This window comes from Marmota flaviventris, chromosome 4 (genome assembly GCF_047511675.1).
Source record: "Marmota flaviventris isolate mMarFla1 chromosome 4, mMarFla1.hap1, whole genome shotgun sequence".
Lineage (NCBI taxonomy): Eukaryota > Metazoa > Chordata > Mammalia > Rodentia > Sciuridae > Marmota > Marmota flaviventris.
Window position 1 is genome coordinate 13,003,144 of NC_092501.1, and position 15,998 is coordinate 13,019,141.

Below are 15,998 nucleotides of genomic sequence, written 5' to 3' on the forward strand. Positions count from 1 at the left end.
CATTTTTCATTCCTAAGATATCTACCCATGGGTGGGAGCGTGTGTGTGTATGTGCCTTTCCGAGAAGAGGAAAAATCCATATTCTCTCTCTTCTGACCGAATTAATCAAATAAATCTTCTGTAAGGGGCTGCTAAATGAATCACAGATGGCGCTGCCCTTTTGCAGGTTGCAGAACGCACCCGTTACAGTTCTTTTAATTTATCAGAGGAAAAAAGATGCCCTCGCGCGCCCCTTCCCTCCTGCAATAATAATCAGAACCAGTCTATTTTCCAAGGGTCCGAGACTCATTTTCAAAAAAATGTGTATCAATAGATGGAACAGCGGGAAGATTATTCTGCCAAGCTCCAGCCTCCAGCTCCGCAGAGGTGCCCTGGCTGGGGAGAGCGTTTATAAAACCACATTTAATAAAAGAGAGTGTTATATTAAGTATGTTTGCTAGTGTATTTAAGCATATGGTTTCCATATCAGGCAGAAAGATGGTAAACACATGCCTTACCTTCTTTCTAACCTTTCTGAGAGACGTCCCTGCCGGCGGGGGGCGGGAGGGGAGGATTTTTTGGTGGGTGTCACTGTGTTGTCGTGTTTTGCTTTTTACCATTCACGTGGAAAAGCACAGAGGAGTGTTCAGAAAACATGTGGAGACTCTGCTTTTTCGACTTACGGAATTAGCCCCCAAACTTGACTCGTTTCCTTTCTGCAACGGTCCCAGCCTTCTCCCAGCGCTACCTGGCCTTCCCCAAGGCACGAGCCGCTGGCCCACTTGAAAACCTGAATCAACTTGAACTGCAAAGAAGTCAGCTCCTGGATTTAAAGCATGAACCCTGCAGTCAGAGCAAGAGTCCCGTGTTATTCAAAGTCGCTGCTCACCAGTAAGCCATCCAACTACTAGCTTGCCCTGAGATCCCCTTTTTGGCACTTAGGCGGAATATTGTGGATTGTATCTGTTTCCTGTAGGTTACAGGCAGTTGGCTGTGGCCCTGTAGACATGGGGGTCCCTGGGACAGCAGCTAGGAGAGACCTGCGCCATAAAACAACCTGAACAACCCCCCAATTCTGAGACCATCCCGGGAGCCGAAAGGCAGAGCTAGGGAGGGGATTGAGGGGGCCTCTGCCGTGAGGCCCCTGGCCCACCCCCCACCCCAACCCAGGCAGATTTGCCTGAGTGAGTTATAAATCTACTGGTACCATTTCTTTTTCGTCACTTGCCTAATCCTGTGCCCTTCGTTTCATGTGCTGTAATTATTAACATCTGCTTTCTGAGCCGGGCCGCATGGAGCCTGCAGAGGCTGTCCCGGGTCCAGAACAATGGTGACAGCTGTTTCATTTAGCTCAGGGCCGGCACTTCCTGTTCAGTCCACATCTGCCCTTCTGTGTCCAATTTCTGTTTCGGGGTTTTGTGTTTTGTTTTCTATTTTTTTTTCCCTTCATCTGACCTTGCTATATGTTTAAGGGGGATTTCTAACTTAGCACTCCGGCTAGTATTTCTAACACATATGCTTATTGGATTGACGATGGCCAGGCAGAGGTGGGGGAAAGCCACGATTGACTCCCATAGCTCGTGCCGTGGAGGGCGGGGGGCAGAGAGGAGGGCTGCCTGGGACCCAGGTACCAGGCTTCAAGGCTTGAAGGTGGGGACTCTGGGACTCTTGGAACTCAGGCATAGGAAAAATGGCCTCAGCTTGTGTGTCCCCAGTCTGAGGCCAAGGGGGGAGCTGTGTGTCTGCGGGTGGCCACACACACACAGGGGCCCTTCTCTGGGCATCAGACAAGCTCGTCCGGTGGGGCAAAATTCAGAGGCTCAGCTTCACTGGCTCCAACGGAGTCACCAGCAGTGCCATCGATAAAAAGCCCTTCCCAGTCACACTGGGAAGACAGAGGATTGGAAAAACCTAGGCTGTGACTAGGAGAGTAGAGGGTCCCACCTGGACCCTTTAGCATACATGGCTGTGTGTGTGCATGTGTGACTGAAAAGGACGAAGGCTGTACCCCATTCCTGCCCTTCCACCCACCCCTCCTCACCTAATTCCAGCTGGTCTGAGCTCAGGGTCCCCAGCTCCACTGGCATACCCACGTCCACTTATGACCTGAGACCCCAGAGCCCACACGAGTGCCAGGTTGGAGCCGTCCGTCAGGCATTGCTGGGTAGGGGGGCCAAACCCAGTCTCCTCATGGACAAGAACTTGCAGGAAGGTAAAAGTCTCCTGTGGATATGCAAAGCAGAGAAAGGAAGTCAGGGGACACAAGCTCGGTGACTCAAGTGGGGACATGCAGAAGCCACGACTGTGCCTGATCGAGGGGTGTCAGGATCGCCAGAGGCTGTGGAGCCCGCTGTCCTCCTCCTTGATTTTTCTTACAGATGAAGACGCTGGGCACCGGGGGAAGCTGGTCCGCAGCTGTGGCTTGGCCACGCTCGGGCTCCGCTGTGGAAAGGCGCACTCGGGTGGACTGTGCTGGTTCTCGGGGGCCACGGGCGTTTGCACCTCTTCAGTGGCAGTGCCCCCTGCCCTTTCAAGTGACTCATATGAAAATAAAACTGAGGACCCCCCTCAGGTGGGAGGAGTGAGGCAGGCCTGGGCCATCCCAGCAGTGGCTCTGGATCCTCAGGCCCCTCCTGGACCATGGCCCCTGGCCACCAGTGGGCAGCTCCTAAGACAACAGTTGGTGCTGTCCTGACATGGGGCCCTAGGGTCCTGTCGGGTGGTCAAGGGGTCTGTGTCTTCTTGAGGGTGGGCAAGCAAAAGGGAGAGAAGCAACCGAGGGGTGGTGTTCTGGCGTGGGCAGACCCCACTCAAGAAGACCTACCATCTTCCAGCCTTACTTGTGCCCAAAGTGGCCCTGAGGCCTGACCCAGACACTCGGAGGCCTCGTGGGAGTTCGCTAAGCTCTGGAATCCAAGGGGCAGGAGCCATGGCCTCAGAGAGGCTGGAGGTCCTGGTGAGACTGGCCTGTGTCCCGCCACCTGCCGGAAGCCCTTCCTGGCTGGGCTCCCTGTCTGCCCCATTGTCCCTGCCCCCACGCACAGGCCCTGCCCCCACCCCACCCCCGCACTTCATTCTCTTTCTCACTCACTCCTTTTCTTCCTAAAGTTAATTGCAACTTTTTTCTCAGCGCTCTGATCTGGATAAGCCACATCTCATTAGAAAAAGATTTAGCCAGAGCCAAAGCAGGCTGGAGAAGGAATCCCTAATCAACAGAGAAAAGATTTGGGTGTAATTGCTCTCTCCCGCCACTCTCAGCCCCCCTTCTTCCAATCTTTTTCTGCTCATTAATCTGAAAAGAAAGTCGCAGCCTAGTGTTTTAGTGTTCAAGTATCTGCTTCTGCAGAAAGCAAACCCACACGCTGGGGGCTGGGGGCTACGTGGGGAGCTGGGCTGGGGGGGGCGGCAGGAAATATCTTGGTTGCTGGGGGCTAGGTATGAAGCACTTGGTTGGGGGAGTAAAGCTCTTTGGGGTGTGTATAGTGATGACGTGCTTTGTTTATTGGTGTGTGTGTGTCCCTGTATTGGTGCATGGATGGAGTGCTTTGATTACTGGGGGTGTGTGAAGCGCTTTGGTTGATGGGCGTGTGAAGACAGGCTTGGTTATTGGAGTGTGTGTAGTTGTAGGTGCAAAGTGCTTTGGGGAACTGGGACGTGGGTGGGTAAAGTGGAGGTAGACCTGCTGCTGATATGTAGGTGTGGAGTGGTTTGTTTGAGGGGTGTGTGTGTAGCTGACATTGCACATGCGTGTGAGCATGTGACATGCTTCCTTTGTTGAGTGCATGCCTGTTACATGTACATGTGTGGGTGATCCCATGCACGTTGGACACACATGTGTGAGTGGCCCCATGTATGTTACATGTACACGTATGAATGGATCCTTTGATATTTTCTTTTTGCCTGATTTATATCCTGACAGATTGCCAAAGGGTGAAACATAGAAAATGAACTTAGAATCAAACAAGCCTTCTCTCCCATTAGGGACCTGGATCCTCAAACACTCCACAGGGGAATGCACTATGTTTTCATGAGCTGCCTTCAGAATTCAGACATTTTCCACAGCAACCATTTGTGATAGGTGTGAGGGGGTTAATGTTTACTTTTAACTAAAGGAGTAACACAACCTCAAAAGGCAGAAATACACATCCATAGTAAAACGGGAATATGAGGAACTGGATAATGGGAAGTCAACCTCTCTGGCACCCTGTCCCTAGATTCCCCACACCAGTCACCCCTTACCAGTGCCTTTTCTGCCTTTCCAAATACAAGCCACACTATGGCACCATGTTGGTCCATATTACATACGAGCCTGCACTCCCTTTTTTAACTTAATGATGCATTTCAGATTGTTCTCTATCAGGATAGATTTATATTAATGTTGTGCTTTTAACTCATAAAATGTGTTAATTGAAAAAAATAATAGGATGCCTCTATCCTGGACAAGCTGAAGGGCTGGGGAACCAGCTCACTCCCCAGTAAAATATAATAATAGTAGCCTGGCATGATGCTAAGCCTCACATTATTGCCCCATTTAGTGCTCAGAAACCCCAGCAAGGAGTCCCAGATGAGGACCAAGGCTAAGAGAGGTAATTGCTGGATTCACACAATGAGTGGAAGAGTCAGGATTTGAACCCAGGCAGTCTGAATGCAGACTTTGGGCCCCAGCCACTGCCTTCCAGAAAAAAGGAGGTACCATCTGGAAGCTGGGGGTGAAGGGAGAGTGATGGGTGTCTGTCATCCCCAGGTGTGCTGGAAAGCCCTGTGTGTCAGCAGGCCCATCTGCGCTTCCCACTTGGTCCCAGTCTAGGCTTACAGGGGCCCTTCTTGTCCTCGTCAGTCCTCTGTAGCTCCAGAGGACTGGAGCTGACCTTGACCCTCTTGGAGGCCCAGGAATCACTGCCATCAGGAGAACCCGGGCAACACCGCCTCCCATCACCCACCCCAACCCCTGGAGGCTGAAGCCTGGCTTGGGCCTTTTTACGTTTCTCTGAGCGCAGCCCATGCACAATCGCAGGCCTTCCACACAATAATTACCAAATGTCAGAATGGCCACAGAGGTGGGGAGCTCTTGTAATGAGGGTGTTTCTGTTCAGGCCACAGAGTTGAGTAGGGTGGACTGCGGGGAGCTTCTAAGCTGGTTTAGTGCCCAGGACTCATGTGCCGCAGTCTGGCTGGGCACACAATCACGAGCCACCACACAGCTTGTAGATTCAAACAGCAACTCTTTATTCCCGAACTCACACCGGCCGTCTACAATCACGTTCTGGGGAAATCCACGTTCTCTGCCCAAATCCACCCCCACTGGGCTTCTGTCTCCCAAAAAATACTGTCTGAATCCCGTGAGAACTCAAGGGGAACTCAGGCAGCAGGATACGCCCTATTCCCAGCAGGAATAACCTTAAACCTGGAATGTCCTAAACCGGGAACGCCCTAAACCCGGATTATCCTAAACCGGGAACACCCTAAACCCGGATCCGCCCTGGTCCTTGAGCAAGGTCACCTACATGCAATGTCACTGCAAAATGTCCTATTTCCACGAGTCCTTCCACTAAGCAACATGGGGTACGCTGGCAAGGAAATTGTCATACCTACTTGGCTAATGGCTCCCAGCACTCATGGTGCCCAGAGCCCTGGCTCCAGGACCCCAGGGGCCAGCCCCCTCCTTGGGAAGGACTGACTCTTCCAATTGTCCCCATCACCTCACCCTCCTGGGCCTTCCCACCTCCCTGTATCACAATCTGTCCTGCTTGTTACAAAAACTTCTGCTGCAGGGAGACAGAGGACCAGATGAACTTTCGCAGGGAAGACTCAAGTCCCGTCGGTGACACTGGGAGAGAGGAATTTGGGCAGGGAAGGTTTCCAAAGGTACCTGCAGAGGTCAGAGAAGGACCTGGGACAGGACTGTCCAATACAGTAGCCACTAGCCATGCGTGCCTATGGAGCATTTGAAACGTGGCTGATGCGAATCAGATGTGCTGTTGATGCAAAATACACACCAGATCGCGAAGGCTTGATGTGAAATCAAAACATAAAGGATCTCACTAACAACTGCCTATTGACCTGCTGATATTTTGAAGATATTGAATTAAATAAAACAATTGTAAAAACTAAAGCCGGTGGGTGGTGCCAGGTACATTGATTCACCTGCTCTTTTTGCTTCTTTTTGATGTGGCCACTAGAAAATTTAAGATTACATAGGTGGCCTGCATTTGCAGCTCCCATTTGTGCTGGAATCCCTGGCCTAGAATCCAAGGCATCCTTAGGTGACTAGCATTATTTCCTTCTTCCCAATGAATGAACCGGCTTGCAGGTTGATGGGCTTGACCAGGACACCAGCTAAGAGCCACAGAAGCAAATTCACCATATGAGAGGCCAGTGATTTTTCCAGCTGGACAGTCTACTGGTTGACAAAACTCCTAAAGTAAGAGACAAATTGTTGTTTTCACAAATCCTGCAGAAGAATCTAGTGCCAGCAAAGACTGATGCAAATATGGAAGGCAAAATAAACACCTGCGGTTTACCTCACAGCGCTAGTCGGGGATGCGAAGGCTCAGGATGCTTCTTTGTGCCTAGGCTTTGGGGTTCTCTGTATGAACTGGAGCCAGTTCCCTTCCTACTAGCAACTGGCTGGATTGTCTTGTAGACTCAGATTGTGTGTGTGTGTGTGTGTGTGTGTGTGTTGCTGAGGATCCAACCCAGGGCCTTGTGAGTGTGAGGCAAGCACTCTACCAACTGAGCTAGATCCCCAGCCCCTAGACTCAGATTCTTGAGCAGTACTTGCCTTGGAACCTCACCCTAACTTGACACTCGAATGCTGACTTGGATCTAAGGTAGTCTCACCTTGAACTTGGCTTTTGAAGGGCCTATGGTCAACTGCTACTCAGTTCCTGATTGAATGGGTAACAGAAGCACCTGGCAAGAGGCCACCTCTGCAGGCACCCAGAGAGAGACTTGAAGTTCCCATGACAAGCGTCTCTGGTGTGCTGGGGGTAAGACTAGAAGCTTCACACCCCAGTGGTGGGTTAGGGGCTGACTTCTCTTCCTTGGTAGTAGTGGGTAAGTATCCTTTTCCCATCATTTGGAGGAGTGACACAGATCCATGACCACAGTCCTTCTCCACCATGAGAAGAATGAGCTGGTTTTTTTCAACAGCAGTTTACAATTTTTACCCCAGAATTTTGGGTAAACAGCCTCCTGTGCTAGCTAATGGCTTTACTGGATCACCAGCTCACCTCTTACATTCAGCCTCTTGGGCACACAGAGGAGTCTGGGTTAGAAAAAAAAGTCCAACAGGATTCCGTCTCCCAGGTGGTTTTCTTACACTTCTTTGGGAAAACCTTGAGCTCCAGTCTGGTGTGCGTCGGCTGCCCTCTGCTGGGCAGTGCTGGCATGGCATGGTCTCCCAGCTGGCCGGCTAATTCTCCAGGGATGAAGAGGCTCATTGACTCAGCCACGGAAATACTGACGGAAAAGGAATACCGTCATAGTGCTGGGTGCTGGGGACTTATCACGAAGCAAAACAGATGCATATCCCTGTTCTTCTGGGTGATATTCTTGCACAGTGATAAGTGCATGGAAAAAATTAAAAAGTAGGATATGCAAAGGGATTGGAAGTGCTGGGGCCGTGGGAAAGGTGAGTTACAAATTTAAGTAGCTATCCATCTTTGAGCAATGACTTGAAGGAGGTGACTGGAGAGAAGAGTGTGGTCTCGCAGGCCACGGGTAAGAACCTGGCTGCACTCGTCTGCTCGTCTACCACAGACTGGGTGACAGAAACACAGGATTCATTTCTTCACAGTTCTAGAGCCTGGACGTGAAGATCAAGATCAGGGAGTTGCTGGCCAGCTGGGCTTCGGGGAGGGCTCTCCCTGGCCTGCAGACCACTGCCCTCTCTCTGTGCATTTCCTCAGTGCGCACATCTAGGGGGGAAGGACCAACTGTGCAGTCCGTAGCATTGGCTTTTGTTTCAGAGAAGGAAGAGAGAGTCCCCAACGCCAAGGCATCCAGAAAACTTGGACATCAAGAACACTGGCCCCTCCAGCAAGTCTCTTTATTCTGTGAATATGCAAATAAAATGGGGGGAAACTAAGTCAAACCTCCTGTGCCAGGTGATGTGCCAGTGTGGATGTGAACCAGGTGCACTTCACACCAACGACGGGTGTGATGCTGAGCTAACGCTCACCGAGGATCTGAGGCGTCATTCTGTGCCTAGCGTCGGCCCCACACAGCAACCTGCACCCAGAGCATCTGCATGAGCACCCGCTTCCCAGGACCTGCCGGCCTCCCCCCAGAGCCCCACCTCTCCTGTCCCCACACCTCTGCCCAGGCCCAGGAGCCCCAGCCCATCCTCCACCTCCAGCAGCCTGTACTCCCTCTTCCTCAGCCTCTCCTCCTGCTCCTTGCACTTCCACCATCCACCCTTCTGAGGACGGGAGCCAGGCCTCTACCTGGGCTCCCATGGAGGCAGCAGGGCTGGGGAGACTTTTACGGCCCTGCCTGCAATGAGGTGACCATCTGCTGGCTCACTGGACACCTGACTAATACTGGCTGCAGTGCAGAGAGGTGAGAGCTTGGGAGGCCAGTGGTATGGCTCTGACTCCCTGCCCTGCCACTTCCACCCCATCTCCCGGGGTTCCACCTCAATGGGAAGGTCACTACCCAACTCCTGAGTAGGTGTGGGGAATTAAGAAATCAATCCATTATTCATGTCTTTGATATTTACTGAGCTCCTACTATGTGCCATATGCCCATGTGTGCTGAAAGCATAATAAGTTATATTCCAGTTGGATGTAAGGTTGACAGGCAATCAATGTTGAATTTTCAAAAGCAGGTGTTCAGTCTTCTACAAGCACATATTCCATATGCTCCTGATTGTTAAAACTATGGTGTAGGTCTACACCCACATTAAAAGAATAAAAGAGAAGTTGTTAAGATATAGATATAGACATAGATATAGATATAGATATAGATATAGATATAGATATATAATGCCACTTATGTTCCTTTAAAAGACACACATAATGATGTACAAATTACACCTAACATATATCTGAGTAGCAATACTATTAAAAACTTGGAACAGAAAGATACACTCTAACCACTTCATGCTAACATCCACCGCGGAAGTAGACATTGACTGTATCCACGACATTCCATTTCTCTTTAAGAAATAAACAGAGACAAATATGGAAAATGATAACTTGCACTGACTTCTTCGGCCTGCCATTTCATTTTCTCAGTACACTTTGCTGGATTCAAATTGCTCCTATTTTGTTGAGGACTTTTGCACCTAAGTTCATGAGAGATGGTGGGCAGTGGTTCTCTTGTACCATCCTTAACTATTTTGGAATCAGGGTGACACTAGTTTCAAAAATGAGTTGGGAAACGTCCCTTCCTCTTCTATTTTCTGGAAAAAGGGGTGTAAAATGAGTATTAATTATTTAAACGTCTGCAAGAGTCCTCCAGTAAAGCTACCTTGGAAGCTTATTAAATTACGAACTCTGCCTCTGTAATGGTTATAGGGCTATTCAGGTAGTCTGTTTCATCCTGGTTGGATTTGGGCAATTTGCAGTGTTTGGGGAATTGGCCCATTTGTTTTAAGGTGTGTTGAATTTATGAGCATAAAGTTACTCAAAGTATCTGCTTATTATATTTTTAATGACAGCGGGATCTGTGGTTATATCCTTTGTGTAATAGCTGATACTGGTAATTGCTGATACTCATTTTTAACTTTTGTCCATCTTCCTAGAGATTTATCAGCTCTTTCTGTTCCATTGTTTTTTTTTTTTTTTCTATTATTTTCCCACTTTTGATTTCATTGATTCTGCTCCTATTTTGATTTCTCTTTTCTACTTGTCTTGACTGTAATTTTGTGCCTTTTTTCTCGTTTCCTGAAGTGAGAACTTTGACTATTGGTTGATTTCCTGTGCTCTAAGGTTAGCATTTTTAGTTGCACCTCAGAGTGCCAAGTATTTCTTATTTTCTTTGAGATTCTCTGACCTATGAAGTATTCAGTGATATGCTGTTGAACTTCCGAGGGTTTGGAGATTTTCTTGGTGTCTTTCTGTCCACTGAATTTCAATAATCACCTCAAAATCTTTGAGGTTGTATCCCCATGAGAACAGGACTGTCCATTAAGAAATGGACACAATATAATAATATAATAAGCAGATATGGACATAATATAATAATATAATAAGCAGATACTTTGATATAAATATACTATTTGTATCACTCAAACTGAGAACAGGGCAAAAGTAGATGATCAATAAGTAAAGATGGGTGAATGATTAAAATATCTAATTTAAAAATCAAAAAGGGGGCGGGAGATATGAGAAAAATCAATGGTGATCATCACTAGGTGGAGAAACACTGTTTCTTCTTATTTTCTCCTCTTAGATTTTATGGTTTTAAAATTCTCTGCAATGAGCATACACTACTTTTACCATCAGGTAAAGGAATTATAAAAATGAGGATCGCTCTTTCTTCTGATGTTTCCCACGCCCTCCCTGACAGGTTACATCAGAATTTGAAAAAACTGAGGATGAGAAGCAGGGTCACAAAAGGACCCTCCAGGGGGTCACAAAAGGACCCTCCAGGAGGTCCCAGAGCTAAATTGCCCCAGGCCTTGGGTCAGAGGAGGATGCAGCTAGTCACTCCACTGGCATCCGTGTCTGTAATGGTTGCAACAAACGCCTTATCATTGAGGTCCTGTGCACCCTGAACCCCAGGGTCCATTTCAGCCTTTCTCTTCTACTGTGGAGAGCCCCTTGAGATCCCGGGAATTAGATGAAACTTCTCTCTTTCTAAATCCACCCACCAAAATTACTTTGACACTTTGAGGAAGTAGTGTTGGCATTTACCTTCAGGGCTTAAAAAATAACCCAAAAGTAGGAAAGAACAGAGAAGAGATACTGTTTTGTTGTTGTTGTTGTGTTGTTTTTGTTATTGTTTGTTCATTTTTTGTTATTTTTAATATAACCATCTTTTTCACCTTCAGCCGCAATCTCTTCCTGTGTTCATTAGGTAAACCCTTTGGGAAACTGATTGGATGAGCCAATTGGATGATTACCCCCAGCTGGCCAGGGTCACCACCCAAATAGTTCCTAGATGTGGACAATCTCTGAAGATGGGTGAAGATGCTTTTCTACTTTTGACAATAATGGTAAGAACTGGTTTTGATGTTTTGGGGGCGTTATTTGTCTGTCTGTTTGCTTTTTAAATTTTCATTCAATGGAGCAATTGCCTAGGTCTTCACATCTTTTTACTTTTCCCCCCTTTTGAGGTAAGGTGATTTCCTTCGAGGTCCAGGATTTCTTGGGGGGACCCAGACTTGGGCAAGTTTGTAACCCAGTACCTGGGGACATTGCAGGTATCATTTCTGGGTGTGCTCCACAAGTGGCAGAGAAGGGAGTGTCCTTGAATCTGAGCCAAAGGGATCAAGATTGATGAGCAGATCTATGTCAATCTATCCAAGACTTAAAGAACAGCCAAGGACGTGAGGATCTGGAAAATGATAACCTGATTGGGGGGAGGGGTGAAGAATTCATTCTCCAGGGACAATTCAATTCCTATCAAACAAAACAGGCTATATGAAAACCAGCCCAAAATAGAGCATTGTAATGTAAACCAGTCTGTGCATTTAAAAAATCTTCTGATTTCTGTAATTCTTGAACACTTAACCTTTTGTTGCTATTGTTGAGAACAATTAAAATTGAGTATGTCAAAAAGACTTAGGTTAGTTTTAAGTTTAATTTTTATTAATAATTGCTGTTAAATTAAATTCAAAAACATCACCCACTCCTTCATAGCTCCCTGTGGAGACTATCCTCACCCACTGTGGGAACTACTCACAAGATAATCTTCTCTGTTTTTTGAGTATGCAAGGATTTTGCCTTCCTGCCCAAAAATGGTATGGCCGTGAAGCTTTGGACAATGAAATGTGTGAAGTGACCCACCTCACAGAAACTTCAGGCCAGCATGCAATCTGCTCTATCTTCTTCATCTTCTTGTGGATGCAAGTATCTCGATGAAGCCATCATGGGTCCCAGAGTATTATGGCCTGCAGACCCACAATGGTTGGCGCTGTGGACTGAATGTGGCTTGCCTCCTCCCAAGCTCTTGTGGAATTTGGAGGTCACTGGGGGTAGCGTTGGGAGGTGGGGCGTTTAAAGAGCGATCAGGTCGTGAAGAGCCACTCCTTTCTCAAAGGAGAGGATTAATTCTCAGGAGGAGGGAGTTCTCAGGAGGAAAGTGATAAGTGACTGGTTTCCTTGGCTTTTTTCTCATCCTCTTTTACCACCTGGTTCCTTCTGGCCTCCCACCATGTTATAACTCAGCACACGAACGTGGTACATGAAGCCAAGCCAATGCTGCTACCATGTTCTTGGACTCCCAGCTTCCAAAACCATGGAGAAAAATAAAATTCTTTCTTTTATAATTTACCAGTCTCATGTATTCTGTTATAGCAACAGAAGACGGACTAAGACAGATGGGTAATGTGAACAGGAAAAAACATTTATTGTACAAAGCTACTGAGATCTAATGTAGTCACTGCAATATCACCTATCCTTACTGATGCTCCCATGTGCACACGTGCATGTGTGTACACGTACACTTGCCTCTCTTGTCCAAAGGAGGCACCCAAGGCCAAGAAAGAATCCCAGGTAGATGTGATCTCTGTCCCTGAGAAGCTTATGAGCTGCCTTGGCCAATGGGGTCTCTGGCAGTGTACAGTGATGTTGATGACAAGTGGACAGTGCAAGAGTAAAATGATCAGCTGTCTACACGGCTGCACCGATTGAATCTGATGGGGCCAGGATGGATGGATGGAAGGGCAGCCTGGGGCCCAGGTGGCTCCTCTTGGTCCCTCCTGATCCATTCTTGACCTTCTCCATCCTGCCCTCTGCCCTGGGCATGCCACATCCCAGGCTCCTTCCCCCCTGCCTCTCGGGTGAGTCCAGTCACTGGGGACTTTGGCATAAGACAGCAGGGAAGGGGGAAGGTGAGGCTAGGATCACTCTCCCTGTCTCCCTCCTCGCAGGGTCATCTCAGGCCAGCTGCACCCCTGGGCTGAAGGTTCCTGTTCCTCTGGGCCCCTGCTCTCCTTGATCATCTTCTACCTGATGCAGAAAGTGCGCCTCCTGTTAGCAGCCCTCAGGTCCAGGGTGGAGAGAGCCTCACGGTAAGTTACTGACCCCAGGACCCTGTAGCATGCCCTTTAGTCTCCCAGTACCTCACCCACACCCTTGTACATGGTCCTTAAAGCCTCTGATGTAAAAGTGCCCTCTTGTTTAGGTCCTAACTAATGGACCTCGATGGGGAGATGACATAGAAAGAGTGATCTCGCTGTAATGACAGGGTCAGCTGGTAAAAGGGACAGGAAGGTTTAAAACAACAACATTCTTCATTAAGAAATGAAGACTAAATGGCCTTGCTTCTCCCTACCTTCTCTAAAATCAAAGGAGCACTGGCGGCCAAGGGCTGGCCTCTGCACCTCTGAAGGGTAAGGGGGCCCTCGGGGAGCACAGGTCTCCCAAAGCCCTTTACCAGTGCTGGGGCCAGGAGTCAGCTGCAGGTCATGTCAATGCCAAGCCAAGGGCTTTCTCCACCCACTTTCTCTGGTAAAGTTGACACCAGGAAAACTAGACTCTATGTTCAACTTGAACCCCGGGCAGAGGCTTAATCTCTAGTTGTTGGAGGAAAATTCTAACCTTCCTTTTGAGCTCCCACACCTAGCATGGGGCTGTGCAGGAAAAAGGTAGCTTCTCCTTGCTCCCTTCCCACCCACCAGGAGTTCTTTTTTTGACCTGTGAAAGATTCACTGGATTCCTTCATTTCTTGGCTGGTTTTCCATGTGGGAAGCCAAAGGGGCCTTCCCAGTGAGCTGGATCTGGGCGCGTTCTAGGCCACACTGTCTCCTGACACCCCACGGGGTCCCCGCTCCTTACTGCATCCCACTCTGGGACGGTGTGCTGGGAACAGGCTGGCACCTGGAGCTCCAGCATTTCCCCGAAGCGGCTGGAGGAGCAGGCGGCAGATTACGATGTTGGGACCGGATGGGGGAGGGCGGGGTGGGCATGCCAGGGCATCAAGTTAGAGGAAGAGCAGGTGGCAATTGGGAAGATTTAGGAGTTCTCTGGCTGTCATCAGGTTTTAGTGTATTGCCACTGACGTTGCTTGTAGTTTTTCTAAAGCAGGTAAGAGGGGGAAGAACCAAGGCAGGGAGTGCCCCGGTGCCATCTCTGCACAGCTGGGTGGAAGGCGAGGTGCGGAGGAAGGCTGAGGAGACTGTAAGCTCCTCAGGCATCACAAGGTGCATGCCAGGGCCTGGGCTGGTCCCCACAGAGGGGCGGTAAAACTGCCTGCAGTATAACTTGCCTTGACTATGATTCCCGTGGAATTTAAAATCAGCAGAGACCAGTCAGTCAGCAGACAGCAGAGAAGTGTTTCATTATCATCATGAGGAAAACCAGGCTGTTGACCAGCGTAACAGTTTGGTTGTTGACAGGTGAAAGAGTTTGAAAAGAGGGGAGGGGAGACAAGACGCAAAGAAGCCAAGGCCTGCGCCTACCCAGGGCAGCCTTGTCTGGGTGGATCCGTTACGTGGTCGCACCTTCTGGAGGGGGAAGAAGGAGCAGTTCCCAAATGCTGGAGTTTCTTTTAGCAATGACCAAACTCTAGGTCCCCGTGGCGCCTCCTCCAGAGCGGCAGCCTCATAGCTTACTATGTACATGGCTACCCCGGGTCTGCTTGGAAGGTAGGCTGGGATTCCATGGATCTGGCCCTGTTTTCTGCATTTTGAACAAGCCCCTCGCTCAGGTTGATTTTGCTGCTCCCTGGAACACACTTGGAATCAGAGGATGCCAGCCATGCTCAGGGACACTGCCCTCCAAACTAATGAAGAAGACTTGGCCTGGTGACCACGTGGCTGTTCAGAGAACTTGGTATCCAACTCCTGCCCTAACTGTCCACTCCAAGAGTGAACAAAGTACCAGTTAATCAGGGACAGTTGTCCCCAGGGAAGGGTAGCCACTCTGTCCTGGGCCTCCCTGGCTGTCCCCTCGCTACACACACGATTGCACACGATTGTCCAAATCACACAAACTCCCACATCCACAGACATGCTTCCACTCTCTCTCTCTCTCTCTCTCTCTCACACACACACACACACACACACACTCACACACACTTATATCTGACAACCACATTTTTGGGGGTGTTGTTAATACTGTCTGTCAATCTAGTGAAACAAAGTCTTGGTCGCTCTCTGACCTTAGCTTTGTTTGTCTTAGAGTTTAAATTTGAAGACAACTTTATTTCCTAAATCCAGGTTCCAAAGGGGCCCTTCAATGTGGCCAGCATTTATATGCATTTTTAGAGCCCCAGATGGCTCTGCCTGGCCACTTCCCTTGACACCCAAAACAGACAGGGAGAGTCTCAAATGGTTCCAAAAATTGATGACTGTGTTAAACAAAGATGCACTCTCCTCCAGGGTTGGGTCACTTTGCTTACCCTGTGCTGGGGGTAAGCTGCATGCACACAGGGAGAATGCCACGTGAAGACAAGGCAGAGATCAGGTGAAGCGTCCACAAGCCAAGAGATGCCTAATCCTGCCAGAACCTGGGAGATAGGCATGAAACAGATTCTCCCTCATGGGCAGCAGGAGGAGATCTTGTCTCCTCAGAAGGAAGCAACCCTGCTGACCTTGATTTCAGGCTTCAGCCTCCAGAACAGAGGCAATACATTTCTGTTGTTGAAATACTTAACTTGTGAATCTGTGTTACAGCAGCACTAGCAAACTGATACAGCGTCGACAGACAGCAGGAATTTGTGTGGCACACAGAAAGCAAACTTGCTGCCAGTTGAAATGAACAGAACCTGAGCACCCCCTACCCCTCCCATGGCTGTCACTTGCAAAGCTGTTAAACATGATGCAGCTGACCAGGGTGGGGAGGTGGGCTGCAGGGGGTACCCAGGCTGCCTACAAAACCAGCTTGTCCCCTGCCTGATTGCAGATG

General features: G+C 48.9%; 1 long non-coding RNA gene across 1 annotated transcript in view; it reads left to right on the plus strand.

Annotated features, from left to right (window-relative positions):
• The window catches only part of LOC139705404 (uncharacterized), a 45,694-nt gene extending 33,353 nt beyond the window's left edge, over positions 1-12,341 (plus strand). Inside the window, exons 2-3 of the long non-coding RNA XR_011707281.1 lie at positions 11,005-11,143; positions 11,351-12,341. This is a non-coding gene — a long non-coding RNA (uncharacterized lncRNA). The remainder of the gene's footprint in view (positions 1-11,004; positions 11,144-11,350) is intronic.
• Positions 12,342-15,998: the final 3,657 nt, after the last annotated feature.